The sequence below is a fragment of the Camelus dromedarius genome, chromosome 3 (assembly GCF_036321535.1).
Source record: "Camelus dromedarius isolate mCamDro1 chromosome 3, mCamDro1.pat, whole genome shotgun sequence".
NCBI classification, from domain to species: domain Eukaryota; kingdom Metazoa; phylum Chordata; class Mammalia; order Artiodactyla; family Camelidae; genus Camelus; species Camelus dromedarius.
The window spans coordinates 24,516,016-24,534,277 of NC_087438.1; positions in this window are offsets into that span (position 1 = coordinate 24,516,016).

Below are 18,262 nucleotides of genomic sequence, written 5' to 3' on the forward strand. Positions count from 1 at the left end.
ATAGTGGGGACCAAAAAGGAGAAAGAACCTGGAATGAGGTGAGGCACAGAAGGCATGCTATCTCCCCACACCCGCCAGGAACTAGCCTCGGTACACACATCTGTGCTGAAAATACAATGCAAGTGATTTATTTAGTGAACACTTCAAACACTATGATTTAAATATGAGGGGTTTAGCACAGTAAATTGAAAACATTTTAACAAAACACTTCTACCTTTCAATGTTTAATAGTTCTGGAGGGTTCGGATACTTTTTATTTCCCTTGCCAGCGCAGCTTCTCAGAAGAGCCCTTTGATGTTAAGGAAGACTTTCTAGGGGACTCTGCAGAGTATTCCTTTTTTTGTTGTTTCTTTCTGAGAAGCAGAAAGTTACTCACTTTCTCTGAAGTAAACAAGTCAGAATGGTGAAGGGTTTTTGCTTTCAGTTCACAATTTCAACCCCCAGGGAAAGCAGACCCCTCTAGGGACTGTACCCTCCACTGGACAAAGAAAGCCCAACCAGCAAACACTCAGCTGTTCCTTCTCCCTCCGGACAGTAAGCGACTCCTTCAGTTTAGTTATTGTGCTTAGAGATGGACTAAGTGTGTTTTGATGCACAATCTAAGATTTATTTGACTGATTTTCCTATATCAACTCTTCAACTATTAGTTGCAAAATTAGGTTACTTCTAAACCATTATAACATGGCAATAGTATTTCTAAACACACACACACACACACACACACACACACACACACACACACACACAATATCATTTGTATGCTAGAAAAGAGCTAAATATTCTTTTATCTTTAATATCCATCTGTGGTAAGGATTCAAGGAGAGGCTTATTCATATTCTTTATTTAAAATGTTGTTTGAGGGGGAGGGTGTAGCTCAGTGGGAGAGAGTGTGTTTAGCATGCATAAGGTCCTGGGTTCAATCCCCAGTACTTCTGCTAAAAAAATACATAAATAAATAAATAAACCCAATTACTTTCCTCTCCCCCCCAATTTTTTTAAAAGTTAAATAAAATAAAATAAAATAAAATGTTGTTTGAATACATAACCAGCTTGGGAGAAGGTACGGAGTCGTCATTCAATTCTCAGAAAGGTATTTGAAACTTTGTTAGGCAGGCTAAGCCAGGAATGCTGCAGTAACAAATGAAACCTGGGAATATCAGTGACTTAGCTTACCAGTGTTTTATTTCTAGCTCTTGAGGATATATACAGTTTGACTGGGGGAGGGGAGAGGTGGAGTACTGTTTCTCACGCCGTCACTCAGGAATCCAGGCTGATAGATGCTCCACCATTTTACGGATCATGGCCTTCTTGACTGGCAGGGAAAAGACAGCATGGAGATTCCATACCTCTCCTCCTATGCATCTTCCCAGAAGGGACACATGTCACTTCCACTTATTTTAGTCCATTGGCTGCAACCAGTCACATGGCCCCACCTACCTATAATGCGGCTGGGAAGTGTCATGTTTCTGTATGTCTAAAAAGAAAGGAAAACCAGATATTGGTTTTGCAAGAGAAATTTCTACTATGGAACCTAAAGAGACTTGGATTATACTAGAAGCTTATCATATCGTTTTATCAAAAATTAATGCCTCCGTTTGGTAGCTGGGACTCTGAAGAACAGAGTCAACATTACCTGTTTATGATTAATACATAAATGTGTAAAGGATCTGGAACTTAATTATGGAGCTTTTGGAGTTTTGTTTGCTAATAATATTTGTACTTGTGAACTGGGAAACATTTAAGTATGGGGCAGGAAGCCCTATCAATTAAGTCTTCGGTAACATAATTCCATTTAGGAAGACAAATGCTTTCAACAATTTACTGCATTTTAGTATAAAAAAATCCCCAATTTTTTTGGACGTAAAAGCATTCAGTGATTGAATCTTTGAGCCACAACAGAAATGGATTGCTGGCATATGGAACTGTTTCAAAATGACACTCATATCATTTTGGAATTAAAGCAATGTCGAGTGCACTAGGGGAAGGGATCTTCATGCCCACACATCAGGGCATTTAGTTTAGTTTTGCCAGATTTTTTCTCCACAGATAGTGCCTGCTCCTTGATTCCTCTGCCCGTCCTCTGTCGCCTTCCTATCAGCAGACCCTGCCACTGCATGCTACATATTTTGGGTGCTACTTGCAATACTGCCTAACCTCATTATCCATTCTCCTCTCCTCTGGATGCACTGAATATCCCCCAAACACTTCCACACGGTCTTTCCACTGAAAGCCTTCTCTGTCTCAGACCAGATGTCCAGCTCCAAGTCTGGCACCTTCCATTCTGTACCATTCAGGTATTCCAACTATAACTGTGCCCAGCCATGTCCAGGGTTGTGGCACTAGTACATTCTGCATGTGTATGATGGTCACTTATCCTTGGAGGCAGGGATTGTATCTTACCCATTTCTATATATCTCTGATCTCCGTGGTGATGATTAATTTTATGTGTCAACTTGACTGGATCACGAAGTGCCCAGATATTTGGCTAAACATTATTTCGAGATGTGTCGGTGAGGGTGATTCTGGATGAGATTTGCAATGGAATCCATAGATCCGGTAAAGCCGACTGCCCTCCCCAGTGTGAGAAGGCATTATCCAATCTCTTAAGGGCCTGAATAGAACAAAAGAGGGAGGAGGAGATAATTTTCTCTCTCTCTCTGTGTGTGTCTCTCTCTCTTTTTGTTGACTGTTGAACTGGGACATTGGTCTTCTCTTGCCTTTGGACTGAGACTTCCGCCATCAGTGCTATTGGTTCAAAAGCAGGAGTGTAAGCCCTGGTGACACCCACATTCATACATGCATTGCCCCGGGATCCAGGTCTACTCTTTCTGTTGCTTCCTCTCTCTCTACTGCCCTAAAAAGTGGAAAAACAAACATTTTAGAAAAAATACAAATTTGAAAATAAACCAAAGTTTTCTAGAGGCTTTTCTAAGTCACCAAATATTTTACAGTGTCTTACTATCATGAGCAGGATGGGTATAAAGAAGAATAAAATCCATGATACAGGCTGCATTTTCAGATTGAGTTGAATATGCAGTTGCTCACAGGCTGATTTGGTTTCAATACCATCTTCTTTCAGACAGTAGGATTATGGCCCTGTGTTGAGACTGTCTGGTCAATTCAGAAATTTAAGATCAGCTCAGACTTGCTCTTTTTGACCAGGGCAAGACAACCGGCAACAATTTGTTCTCAAAGGGCAGTACATTGCATTGTATTCATTATCCCAAAGCTGGCTGCAGTCAGAGGTTATAAAAAAAGTACATTTTGCAAGAAAGTTTCCAAGCTGTTCAACTGTATAAATAACGCAGACTCTTGCTCTCGACTTAGGAAAAGAACACATTTCCCCTCACAAATCAGACTGCCTGTTCTTTTCTGATGCATTTGTTTTTGTTTGTTTGCTTGCTTCGTTTTGGAACAGCTATCCAATTCATAGAGGTCAAAAAATTTAAAATATAAACAGAATGAAATAACTTCAGTCTCAGTCCTCTACCCACCCAGTTCCCCTCCACCCCCACCATTGATAAAATAGGTGAGCATTATTGGTACTTTCTTGCATATCCTTCTGGAGGCTTTGTATGCCTAAATAAATGATTATGAACTTACATCCTAATTCTCACATCTTTTAAAGAAAAAAGAGGCTAGGCTTAAGAGGACCACCAGTGTCTCCTAGCCCAGAACATTCTCAGTTTTAGTACTGAGAGTCTTGTGTCTTGGGAAACTTTTTAGTTCTGGGCAAACCAGAATAATCGGCCACTCCAGACAGTCCATACACTATCTGACAGCAACATATTTTGGAGATGCTTTCATACCAGTACCAAGATCTTCCTTATTCTTCCTCATTCTTTTCATGGCTGCATAGTTCTGTGAATGCACTGGTCTGTACTTCAGTACTCCCCTGTTGACGGATACTTGAGTTTTTGTTGTTGCCCTTGTTGTTTTTGGTGATCTTTTACTATAACAAGCTGTGTTGTCACGCTGCAGTGAGCAAGCCTGTCCATCACTGTGCAAATGTATGTGCAGGTCATATTCTCAGAAGTAGAATTGCTGGGTAAAAGGGCACATACATTTGTAATTTTGATAAATATTGTCAAATTATCATCTATAAGGATTGTGTCAGTTGACACAAGGCTCAAGGAAGTTCATGAGAATGCTTCACCACCGTTTTGCCAAGAAATACCATGTGTCATCGAACTGGCAAAAATCTACAAGTTTGACATACCTGTAGAGTTTAAATCTTCATTTCTCCTTTTTCAATAGTCGAAGTTACACTTTTGTCAACAGAGAACTTTTTGTGATTTCCTTTTCTGAGAACTTTATATCTTTCTCATATTTTTTTTTCTATTTTTCTCCTTATGGAAAATATATGTATGAAGCCAATATACCCTTCTTGTTGTGACGTTCCAATATTTTTCTCAGTTAATCATTTGTGATTTTTTCCCTCACTTTATCATTTGTGTTTTGACTTTGATTATTTTTTAATGCAGTTAAAAAAGCTTTTTATGTAGCCAAACTAATCAAACTTCATAGCTTATAGATTGTGAATCATAGAAAGGCTATCCTTACTTCAAAATTATAAAGAAATTTTCTAATTTTTTAATTTAGTGTTCTATGGCTTTAATTTTTATAATTACATCTGTGATTCATTTAGCATTTATTCTCATGAATGGTGGGAGTGTAGCCCTAACAGTTATGTTTTTCCAGGTGGCTACAGCACCATTTATTGAATCATCCACCTTTTTCTTACTGATTTGAAATGTTACCTAATTATATACTAAATTTCTAGTTGTTTGGGGGTCTTTTCCTAAAGTTATTTTCTGTTCCATTGTCCTACTTGTACACGAATATAGTATACTTTCAATTATTGAGGCTCTGTAATATACCTTAATATCTGGTAAAGCTATTCCCATGACTGCTGTTTTATTTTCCCAGAGTCTTCATGGCTATTCTGTTTTTTTTTTTTTTTTAACAAAAACATAGCTAGATACATTAAAAAAATTGTTAATGTATTTATTAGGATTTTACTACATTTATATGCTAATATAGGGAGAACTGAAATTTTTATAATGTTGAATCATTTTATCTTTAATTTATGAAATTGTAATAAGTCTTTTTTTTGGTGACTTTTGGTAATCTTTTAAACTTTTCTTTGTGTTCATCTTGCACATGAATTTTCCAGTTTATTTCTAAGATTTTTACATTGATTCTCTTATATTTATTTTATTCTAATCTATTTTATTATTATATATAAATATTACAATATATTAATTATTCTACTGTAGTTATAAAATCAGGGTAAATTATAATTATGTTTACTATATTATGATGATTTTATTATTAAAATGATTTAATATTTATTAAATATATAAATATGTAAAGCTGTATAAATATCTTTCTGGTTATTGTTTATGTACATAAAATAATTGATTTTGTATTTCCCAAACTTATGTAACATCTCATTATTTGAATTTTTTTTATCTTATAATTTGGAGTTTTTGGGTATATAATAATACCAGTTGCAGTAGGGAAAGGTTCATTTCCCCCTGTCTAAATTTTGTACCTCTGATTTCTTTCTGTTGCCTAATTGCTTTGGCTACAATAAGATGTCAAATAATAGTAGCAGTAGTGGAACTGCTTGTCTTATTTCTGAATTTAGTGTTTTCTCATTAATCATGATGTTGGAGTTGACAGAGAATAGTTTGTTATATAAACTATCCATTTATTCTTTTTTAATTGCTTCTTTTTTATGTCTCAAGAATGATTGCTGAATGTTGTCAGATGCTTTTTCAGTTTGCTTGGAAATGATCACATGATTTATATCCTTAAGTCAAATAAAATGATACATTACACCAACTAATTTCCCAGCATTGTGTCATTATCATGCAGTGGGATTAAGTTACACTTGATCTTTACATATTATTCCTCTAAACTGCCATGGAGCCTTTTTGTTGTTGTTGCTAACATTTTATTTAGAATTTTTGTTTTGTAGTTTTGTTTTTCCTGTATTATTAATGTTACACATAGTAGCCAAGATATCAATAAAACTTTTTGGAAATTTTCCTTTTTATTCTTTGCTTTGAGTCATTTAATAGCTCTGTAATTCTTCAGGATTTGGTACAAACTCCCCAGGTCTGGTGCCCATGAGGTTGTTTCTTTGAAAAATTTCTCTATTTTTTTCCTACATAAAATTGCATTTTAAGATAGTGTGTTTCATCTGGGATAAATTTTAAGTTATATTTTTTTCTAGAAAATTATTTGTTTTAACCCCAAATTTTAATTTATTTATATGAAATTGTACAAAGGCTTTCTTATATTTCTTTAAATTTCCTTTGTTTCAACCTTAGTTTTATTTGGTACAGTTGTACTTTTTTCTCTAATTTTTTTCTTAAGATAGCCAATAATTATTTTATTGAGTTTCTCAAAGAACCAATGTTTGGGTATTTTTTAAGTTCTACTCTTTTTCTGCTTTCTAACTTTCTAATTTCTGCCTTCATTTTTAAAGCACTTTTTACTTTTTTATGGTGTATTGTATTGTGCTTTTTTCAATGTACTAGTCACAAGTGAATTAATTCATTTTAAATTTCTTCTTTTATTGATGTAAGTATTTAAGACTGTATTTTTTTCTTGGTATTACTTTTCTTGCTTTCCATAAATTTGAAGATCATTTTTGTAAGGGGTTTAAACAGGTACCTCACACATCAGGAAACACAAATGGTCAAAATACATTATGAAAAGAGTCATAAAGGCATTGTGAATTAACACAAGGGAATACCATCATGTACCTGTCAGAATGACTAGTATTGAAATAAAAAAACTGAAACAACCAATGTTATGGAACAATGGGAACCCTCAAGTGTGACTGAAGAAAGTATAACCTGGTACAAACGTGTTAAAAAGGAGTTTGACAATATCTACTAAAAGTGAACATACACATACCTCATGATGCGGCAGATAATATTCATAGGTGTTACAAATATTACACACAGTAACCTAAAATAAAACACAATGAAAATGTCTACTGCAGTGGAATGAATGAATGAATTAATTAATTATATGTGATTCCAATTATGTAAGGTTCAATAGCAGTCAATATTAAGCTATTACATTTAAAAGTTATTCTAAGATGATAAAAGCAAGGAATTGATCACCATATGATTCAGAATATTGGTTATATTTAAGAAGAATCAAGAGAGCTGTAAGTTGGAACATTCAGAGAACTTCCAAAATGCCATCAATGTTCTATCTATCGATGAGGCGGTTGAGTCCAGAGCTGTTTGTTTTATAATAGCGTAAGTTGTTTTATGCACTTTTGTATATGTGTTTTATTTCAAGATAAATACCTTCAACAAGCATTTATGGAATACCCAATGTTTCAAACACTTTGCTAGTATCTGCATATAGATATAGATATGAAGGCACAGTCTTTGCACTAGAAAAGTCTGGGTCTGTTGGGAAGTTGATGTGTAAAGAGATAGAATGTGATGAGTGTTATGAAGGAGGTGTAGAACGCTATATGAGTGCTGGTTACTCATATTTGTGGGAGGAGGTGAGATCCACATCCTTCAGTTCTGCCATCTTGATCACCTCCTCCTGAGTACTGGTTACTCGTGATGAATTCACTACCAAAGGAATTTGGGAGGGTTGTGTGGGAAAGATGTCTTTGAGCTGGACTATGAACACCGAGGAGTTTACATTATTTTTCCTGATTATTTATCTACAAGAAACCTGAAGAATCATACAAACATAAAACAGAAGATAAAAGTCAACTATGACCTCGACACTCAGAGGTGGTTATTAAAAAAAAAAAAAAGATATATTTTCTTCCAGTCTTTTTCCCACGCATTTGCCCATCAGGCATTGGCTGACCAACACTATTCTATTTTCAGCAATGAAAAAAACAACTAAATGAGTGTATATCGTATTGTATGCATTGCAGGTGGGGCGTGAAGATCTATCGACAATAAATACTTAAATAAAAGGAGGAAGAAAATTTTAGATATTAACAAGTAATGTAAGGAAGATGAGCTAATGTGCTGGCTCCTGGATTCGGAGGTGAGGGGTGAGGTTTGCCTTCACCAGTGGTTCAAGAAGTCATTCTGAGCCAGGAGCATTTGCAGTGAGACTTGAAATGATAAGGGGGAAGCCAGGAGAAGATCTTGGAGGATAGTAACTAAGTAGAAAACATAGCCACAGAGATGTGTGAAACCTGATGTCTCACTTAATATATGCCATGAACATATGCTTCCCTGAACATATGGTTCCATGAACATATGCTTCTTAAAAGCATCACTTTTTCTCATGGTCTCACGAGGTTTCATCACATGACTGTATTGTCATTTATTTGTTCTTAATCCTCAGAAATTTGGATTTTTCTAAATGTTTGCTGTTATAAATACTTTCTAGATCATAAATCTGTACACAATTCTTGTTTACTCCTTTACAAGAATTCATAGTAGCAGGAGCAATAATTTATATTCTGAAGGTCTTTTTCTGTTCAGCCAATCTGTCCTACAGAAAATGTTACATTGTTAGAAATGGTAAGTAAAAGGGTCTGTTGACTGCATATTCACCAATACTAAGAGACCTTTACAAACAACTGCCACAACGGTCATAAAACATTCACCTAGTTGGAAAGCAAAGAAATTGTTCACATTATTATTTAACATGTTTATATTTAATTACTTGGTGAGGTTGGATGTGTATTATATTTATTAACCATTTGCATTTTTCTTTTCTGAAATTCATACTTGCCCATTTATTCTATCAGATTTTTTTATATTAAAAAACTATATTTACCAACAATGTGGAATATAGTTTTCTCCCAAATTATATATAGCATTTAATTTTTATGATGTTAATTTTATATAACTCAATTAAATTTAATTAACTGATACTTTCCATTGTGGCTTACTATTTTGTGCATATTTTTTATTAGTCAGGCATTCTCATCCCTAAATGAGATGTACATGTTTCTATACTTTTAAAACTTTTAGCATTTTATTTCTAATCCATGCAGAATTTAGTTTGGTGTATGGAATAAAGAACTTAACTGCCATCACTATTTTCTCAGGCTTATTTTCCAAATAATTTATTGAATCACCCTTTATTTCTCCACTGATTTGAGGTGCCACTGCAAAGCCAATATGCCACCTTCTACATATAGATTCTGGGATCTCTTTCTGGGCTTTCCAGATTAGTCCACTGATACGTTTATCTGTCACCAGAAGGTCACTGTTTTAGTGACAGTGCTTTCATAATATGGTTTAATGTCTGGAAGTACAGAACCTACTTCATGGCTATTCTTTCTCAACGCTGTTTTGAGGAAACAAATGTGATCATTAACTGCTGGTGGAAATTTGAGTTGGCACGTCCTCATTAGAGGGAAATCTGGGATTAGCCATCAAAATCACAAACTCCCATGCACTGGGTTGGACCCAGATCCTGTGGGGCTAAGGCATATATTTTGGGAATCCTTTTTAAGGAAAATACACACACACAAAATTACAAATAAAAATGAAGTGTGATAGTGAATGTTTATTTAGAATGAGAAAAGAAAGACAACAATTAACTCCTTTTAAAAGCTCATAAATACCACAAATGTCACAAAATCCAGGAGAATTCACTTGATATTTTTATTTATTAGCTGTCAGATAACATTCCATTACTTTTTTTCAGTTCTCTTTTCCATGTGTTCTTTGATTGCTTCTTTCTGTAATATTTTTCTATGGCAAGAATTGATTTTTGAATAGCTTCTCTAGAGAAAAGGAAGATAATTTGGTCTCTTCTGGCATGATTGATCAGAAGTTGTTTTTATTATTGTTTCATCTTCACAACTCTTTATTGGTAATGTGATGTGAATCTGAAATTTGGAAAAGCCTCTCCTATGTGAGCTGTAAGATTTTAGGGCATTTCAAGTTTTCTTTACATTAGACTCTGTGTGTGTGTGTGTGTGATTTTGACTTTATTTATTTATTTTTAATTTTTAAATTTTTTAATTGAGTTATAGTAAGTTTACAATGTTGTGTCAATTTTCAGAGTAGAGCACAATTTTTCAGTTATACATGAACATACACGTGTTCATTGTCGCATTCTTTTTCACTGTCAAGTTTTCTTTATATTAGACTCTTAAATACTCCGAACTGATGACATTCATTAGCCAGTTTCTTGTCGATGTTTTCATTGTAGTGGGATATTATGAATTTTATATTATCTTCATCCAAGGCAGTATTTAATGTCAAATTAGTAAACTCCACAAATAAACAAACACAATGAATGTTTACTTTATGATCACATACTCTGCATTATTGAGTATGTTTTTTATAGGGAAGCATTTCCACTTTGACCCGGCACTACATCTAGACATTGTATCTTAAGAATTGGTTTGGCTGCTTGCAGTCAGTGTCCTAACCAGCCTGCAGTGCTCCCTGTACTTTGCCACAGGCATCCCTCCTGCCTTAACCACTGCACTGTGCTCTTCCTGACCCCCCACTTCCCACTGCCGCACTCTGTGTCTCCACCAAGGGAGCTCTGGCCAGCTTCCAGGCTTGAATGTGTCTAAATAACCCACTCCCTCAGTTCTCAACCAACGACTGGGGTGCACTGATGTCTAAATGTCCCAGTTCTCTTGCCCCCTGGGTTCCATGACTCCTGGGCACACAATTTGCATGGTTTGTCAAAATTTCCCTGTGGGATGAAACTCCAGTCACCCTCATGGTGACTAGCTGATGACTCAAGCTGTATCATCTGCTTCCCTTTTCTGACGCCCCTACATCTTTCCCAACATAAACAATAAAACACTTTTTCCAGATCCATGCCTCCGGATCTGCTTCCAGGGAAACTCCATCTAAACACAGATTTTAAAAAGTTATGTATACTTACCTCTGTATTTTTAAATTTCTTTCAATACTCACTGTTAGACTTTAAATGAAACAATTTTCAATTCTCTTTTAAAAATTGAAGTAGAGTCAGTTTACAATGTTGGGTCAATTTCTGATGTACAGCATAATGTTTCAGTCATATATATATATATATTTTTGTTTTCATATTCTTTTTCATTAGGGGTTACTGTAAGATATTGAATACAGTTCCCTGTGCTATACAGTAGGACCTTGTTGTTCATCTATTTTATATATAGTAGCATCTGCAAATCCTGAACTCCCAATTTATCCCTTCCCACTCCCTCCCCACCCCGCCGTAAACATAGGTTTGTTCCTATGCCTGCAGTTTTCACATTCTTGATACCTTGATTTAAGTTCATTTCTTAGCCAGATAGAGTACATTTAAATTAGCTACCCCCTCCTCCACCCCTAGAGAATACACGAAAGGCATTTTTTGTTCTTGTTATTACTTGAGGATGTTTGAATAGATTTCTCTTGCTTTGGCAGACAACTGAACCAGGTCCCCACATTTCCCCACAAATACCCATTAACCACATTCTGGAATAATATTCCATCTTTTAGTACTGATAATCCTCTAAGGTCAGGATGATTTTTGTTCCTTTGCAGCAACTTTTAAGAAAAGTATTTTTGTGTTTAGATAGATATAGGATTTTTCTTTACCCTTAAAATACAAGCATTTCCAGCCTACATCTAAGTATGATTCTATTTCCATTCACTTTTTCTAGAACTGTGTGTTGCTTTTCTTTTTTAATATTAAAAAAAATTTTTTTTTTATGTGACAGCGAAGTTCATGGAAACTTCTGCTCTGTCCCTCTCTCTCCTTCCCCTTTGATTCTGCAATTCTTCGATTGGGGTGGGGATGTGATGCAGTTACCTTTACGTCTATTTTAATGAGAATCTGGGAGGAAGTCTTACAGGACTGGCTGAGCTACCACAGGGCTGGCTTCCTGCTGTGTGACCATGTGGTTGCATTGGGCCCTGAGCTGAGAAGGGACTTGCATAAGGGTTAAGGCTCAGTCTGGAAATTCTTAATAATTTTATGTTTGAATTTGTGTTTTGTGAGTGAAGGGGTGTGGGTCAATAATGCATGTGCCAGTGGTCCTGCCTCTTACAGCCTCCCCACTGCATCCCATGGGTTCTGGCTGAAAACTTCCACGCCCATCCCAGAGACCACTGTCACCCCTGCCACCACAGGATCCTGGGCTCCGGGTCAGTAGAGGGGGAAAGGGGTGGGCTGGGCACAAATGCTTTGCATGCTGTGCTGCAGGATGGGCCCTGGGCACCTGTGAGGGCCTATAGTTACCCTGTGGTAACCCTGCCTGAGAAATCACCACACCAACAGCAAATTAAAAAGCACCATGACAGATGGAGACAGAGAGGGAACTGCAGAAAAAAAGAAAATACCATTGTCCTGCTTTTTTGAACAAGGAGACCCATTTTTATTTTGCACAGGATCCTGCAAATTATGCCGCAGCCAGGGAGGGCCATCACATCACCACAGAGTTCATCTTCCCCAGCTCTAACTCAGTCCCTACAGAGAATATTGTCTGGATCATACCCACCGGCTGCTCTGTCTTGCACTGTCTCACTCTGTATTATATGATGTTATACACATGACTGGTCCGCTTCTTCTAATACCTTTCTCCGTTATCCGTCACGCGAGACTGTGTGGATGGAGCACTTTCCTTCTTTTTCTGTTCTCCCATCCATTCTTCCTCACATGGCTATGCGCAAAAGGCACTCTTAATGGAAGAGGAAAGGAATAAATAGCGGAATGAATGAAGGAACAAAAACCAGATGTTGTCTTTGCCACTGGTATTGTTTTGGACGTTTATTTATGATAGCCTTTTCCAGTAGGGTCAGGGGACATTTATTTAATATGTCTTCGTACAAGTGTCTTGGATAAGAAATTTACTTCCTGGTCAGTGGACTATTTCTGCAAAAAATGATTCATCCATTCAGATTTTGATGGAAGCCCTTTTCTTTCCCCAGCACGTATTCTGATACGACAGTGTTACCAGAATTTTGTTAAGCACTTTAGTTCAACAGATTCCTAGTCACTTTTGTCCCTTTAAACTGGTGGCCATCATAGTCAACTATGCCAAGTGTTTTGTATTCCCAAACCAAAAGGGTTTGTTTTGGCCTTGACAAAAGATTCTATGTCTATAATGCCTCTGGAATTTTTTAAACATTTACTTTAAAAATGTACCTTCATATGAACAGACACATAGCCTTCCTGTATATTAATATTTGGGAAATGGCCAGTTAATTCTTCCCATGTAAATCTGGGTATGCAAATTCAAACACTGGTAGGGTTACTTTCCTAGCTTTGTTTTCAATTTTATTCCCAAATAATGTGAAGTTCTCTGTGGCTCAATAAACTAAAACTTATTTTTCAAGTGTAAATTAAAAAGTGACTTGGTGCATTTAGCTGAGTGGATACACTCAGGATCTGGTAGCATGATGACCCAACTCTTCCTTGATGTCATTTTTATCTGCAGCCTCAAATGGACCAGTTGTTTGAAATTAAGCTACTCTCACTCCTGATATAATTGCTGAAGCAATGTAACACGTTATTATCAGAGACTCTCTCCCACTAAGTGGATTTTGATGTATTTGTGTATTATCTATGGAAGAGGGCAGAGAGACGACCAGGGAAGTGATCTAAGTACCTACATGTATTCAGACTGAATTTGATAGCATTATTATTGCTTATTTCAATCTTTTTTTCCCGCTGAAATTTTCCAGTGTCACAGAATTGCCAGGTATGTAGTACAGTGGCTGTCACAGGAGAGGATCTCTTTGAGGTTGGAAGGATCTAGGTAAAACAGACTTAAAATGTATTTATGTTTATTCAACACTCCCCTTTTTTAATTCTTATTTTTTATTGAAGTGTCTTTGATTTACAACAGGTGTATAGCAAAGCAATTCAGTTATACATATGTATAAATATATATGGCTTTTTTTCAGATTCTTTTCCGTTACAGTTCATTATAGTTCCCTGTGCTATACAGTAGGCCCTTGTTGTTTATTATTTTATATTTAGTAATGTGTATCTATTAATCCCAAACTCCTAATCTATCCCCCCCACCCCCCCGGTAATCAAAGTTGGTTTTCTATGTCCATGAGTCAATTTCTGGTCTGTAAATAAAATTAAACACACTTCTTCAAATTACTTTACACAATCATCCAGTAATATTAACATCAATTTATACCTCAGTTAACAAGCTTAAAGAATCAGGAAATACATCTGCCAAGGAATCTGAGTTAGGCTATGCTTTGTGATCCTAGGCTGCAAAGTATTAGTTTGCAATATTATTCTTCTAGAAAGAATTCCAAGAAAATGTTGAATAACATAGTTAAATATCCTTGTTTTCATCTTCATGTCTAAATGTTGGCATATTTTATTTGACTACATTTAAAAAAATCACAACCTCTTTAAAACTATTTACCTCCACGCCTTATTCCTCCTTGCATCCCTAAGAACTAACAGAACACTTAGCACATAATTTATATTTGAATAATAGAACATGATTTATGAAGTACTTCATCCTCACACAACCATATGAATAGATTAGTGTGTTATGATGTGATCATAATTTTACAGACAAGGAAACTGAACATCAGACAAGGTAAGATGTCTGCTCAAAGCCACACATAGGAAGAGGATGAACTAAGTCTTGACCAGTCCAAATCTTCCAATTTCTAGCTTCTAGCTTCTCTTTTTCTTTCTTTCTTTTTTTTTTTTTTTTTTTTTTTGGTGGTGGATGGGAGTGGGGGAGATAAAAAGCACATTCCCAACTATAAAATTAAAATCAATTTGAATCAAATAATCAAAGATATGTCTTTTATATTCTATGAGCAAATTTAGGACTAACACCCAATCAGTCAAAGATGTGATTGAGTATTACCCTTTAACTTAAGATTTACATGGTCATTTTCCCGGAAATAAACTTTTTACTGGTAATGCAAACTTTATTGAGGTATAACAAACATACAAAAAATAGACAAATCATATATACACAACTCAATAAAATTTGAGAAACTATACACATTCGTGTGACCAGCACCTGCAGCAAGAAATAAAACATGATCAGCATCTCAGGATGTTTTCCATGTCTTTCTGGTCATGCCCACTAAGCTCTTCTATTGCTTCTTAGTAGGCACACTTTGTACCAAATGCTCAGTGGAATAGAAGAGGCTCAAGCCTTTGGATGAGACAGTTATTCTCTTAAGATTGGTGAGCCGTCCATCATGAGAACTCATCCCACATGATGTGACCTTAATCTCAGAGCAAATTATTTTTTAATTCCTTTTTTTCTTCACCCTCCGTAGCCAATCAGTTGCCAAATCAATTATTTTTTTCTAAATATCTTTGACAAATACATCCTTCTTACTGTGGTCATTCATCCATCCTAATTCAAGCCTTTATCCTATTTTCCTGAGGAAGAGTTTCATGGTCTCCCTACCCATCTCTGCCTCTGGGGTCCCACCCATCCTCAGCTTTCATGCAGTATCTGCTACTTGTGCCAAAAGGGACACTAGGTGACAGAGAATCATGGGTGAATAAGAAACATCTCTGATCCTTTATAAGAGTTCACTGTCTAGCAGGGAAAACAAATACCAAAATACATCACTTTAGCCCAATGTCATTAAGGGTGATGACAAAAGTCCACATGATGTACCATCAGAAGGCAGATGGTATCTTAAATTTGCCACTAGGGTTTTCCTTCCAAATTACAGATCTGATCTTAAAATCCTTCAATGGTTACCACTTGCCCACAGCAGAAGTTGCAAACATAAATGCCCATGGAAGTCCAGCAGGTACAACAAATATTTGTGAAGTGGGCAGGCACTGTACAATTTGAAAATTGTGGTGAACTGGTGAGAACGGGCCTAGACTAAAGCATCAGAAGCTACTTTAACCATTTGTGGTCAAGTGAGGCCTAATATGGTCAAATAATCTATTTTAGTGGGGTGTGGTTTGTGTGTGTGTGTGGGGGGGTTGTTTTTTTCCCAAGTGAAGCTAGAATTTTGTTACTTTTTCCAATTTTTAAAAGGTTTTTAATTTTGGAACTCAAATTACAAACAAAATAAAAGCCAAAACCCCCTAAAACACACAAAAATACTATGAGAGCCAACTGAAACACATCAGCAGGCCTCTAGTTTGTGATCTTTGGCCTGTAAAAGAGTGAAAACATTTTAGAAAGATATCCAAGATTTTGCAGAATCTGGACTCAGTCTACTCTTCCCTTTAAATTTGTAGGTCACCCTACTGAAAGCACACTGTTGTTTCTGGAACACACCTTCCACTCTCATGCCAGATGTCTTTGGTCTCTGGCTCCAGTGCCCTTCTGTCTTCCCTCATGAACTTGATGAAATTCCTCTCCCCTTTCTGGGCCCACTTCACACGTCAAGGGAGTACGTAAGTCTCCCTTGTGTACTCAAGGTGTAACTCACTTCTCCCTTCTCTTTTCTCCTGGAACATTTCATTCCTGCTACTAGTAGAATACTTGTATCTGGCTCAAAACTTCACCAGTTACGGGTTTTTTCCCCTTAGTTTTATTTTATTTTTTAAAATTGAAGTATAGTCAATTTACAATGTTGTGTAATTTCTGTGTACAGTATAGAGATTCATATATACATATTCCTTTTCATAGTCTTTTTTGTTATAGACCATTACATGGTATTGAATATAATTCCCTGGGCTATACAGTAGGACCTTGTTGTTTATCTATTTTATATACAATAGTTAGTATCTACAAATCCCAAACTCCCAATGTATCCCTCCCCATACCCTTTACCCCCTGATAGCCATAAGTTTGTTTTCTATGTTTGTGAGTCTGTTTCTGTTTTGTAAATAAGTTTATTTGTATCCTTTTTTTTAAGACTCCATATATGTGATATCATATGGTATTTATCTTTCTCTTTCTGCCTTACTGTCCCCATGGTTTTAAATTCTCTCTTTATTTCTTCCCCCATTGGATTTTATTTTCCTTCCATTAAAACTTATATATGTTTTTAAAGGCTTGTGATATTTTATGCAGTATTGAAGAATGGTATGAAGTTTAGCTGTGCTCCCTCAGTCTATTTTGTGGTTAGAATCTATTTTTTTCCCAAGTATTGATGTTCTATCACACCCTGATAAAGTTTGGATTGGTTTCCTTTTGCTGCCATTACAAATTAGCTCAAAATTAATGGTTTAAAGCAGCACAAATTTATTGTTTCTCAGAACTCCCACAGTGGTCTTCATGGGCTAAAATGAAAGTGTCAGTAGGGCTGCATTCCCTTCTGGGGGCTCTGGAGAGCCTGTTACAGCTGCCAGAGGCCACCCTGATTCTCGAGTCATGGTTTCTTTCCTCTGTGCTTAGAGCCAGCATCAGTGGGTTGAGCACTTCTCACACATTGAAACTCTTAACTTCCTTTTCTGCCTCCCTCTTGGACTTTTAAGGACCCCTATGCTTACACTGGGCCCATCCAAATAATCCAGGATAATCTCTCTATTTTAAAGTCAGCTACTTAGCACCTGTAATTCCATCTGCGTCTCTTAATTCCCCTTTGCTGCATAACCTAACATAGTCATAGATTCCGGGGATTAGGACGTGGACAACCTTGAGGGGCCATCATTCTGCCTTCTGCATCCTCCTCTAATGGCACCTTATTTTAACATCATGAAAATTACACCAAACCAAAAAAAGCAACTCTCAACCCCCTATCTTTATAAAACTCAAATCAATAAGGTGAAGAAAAATGATTTGTTTTCTCAATTGATCTTTGCTGGGCCTTACAGTCTAGGTATATGTGGAAAAGATCATAGGTCCAGACATGTACTTATGAGACTACACATATCTCGGTTCAAAAGAACAACTGACACGATCATACCTAATTTAAAAACCTTATTCATTTCCCACTTTTAAGGGTGAGCAAAGACATTTCTTCTGTAAACCTTCTATGAGAAGGTTTTCTGTAAGAAGAAAAATTCAGTCAAAACAAAAGCTTTACTATTGAATAACTGCTTGTAATATGAATCTACAAATGAAATGTGACAATTAAACCTTTTTTTATGTTATAAGGAACTATCACTAATGTCAGCGATGATTTGATTTTTCACATAGTTTATCCATATGTCAATAATATCCTTTGCCAAAGTCCCCAGACTATAACATACCTATGTTATAATAAATTGTCTATGTCTGAATGGCATTTCTCCATCCTTTTTCAACTTTTGTGGGACTGTTCTTCAGTCATTAGTAGCCAACAGCATGTAGTCCTTTCCATGCTGTTTTTTTATGTCTTCAGTGAACAGGGTAACTTGAGCCATTACTACAAAAAAATTAAGGTAAAAGTTACATGAAGTTTAGCCAAAT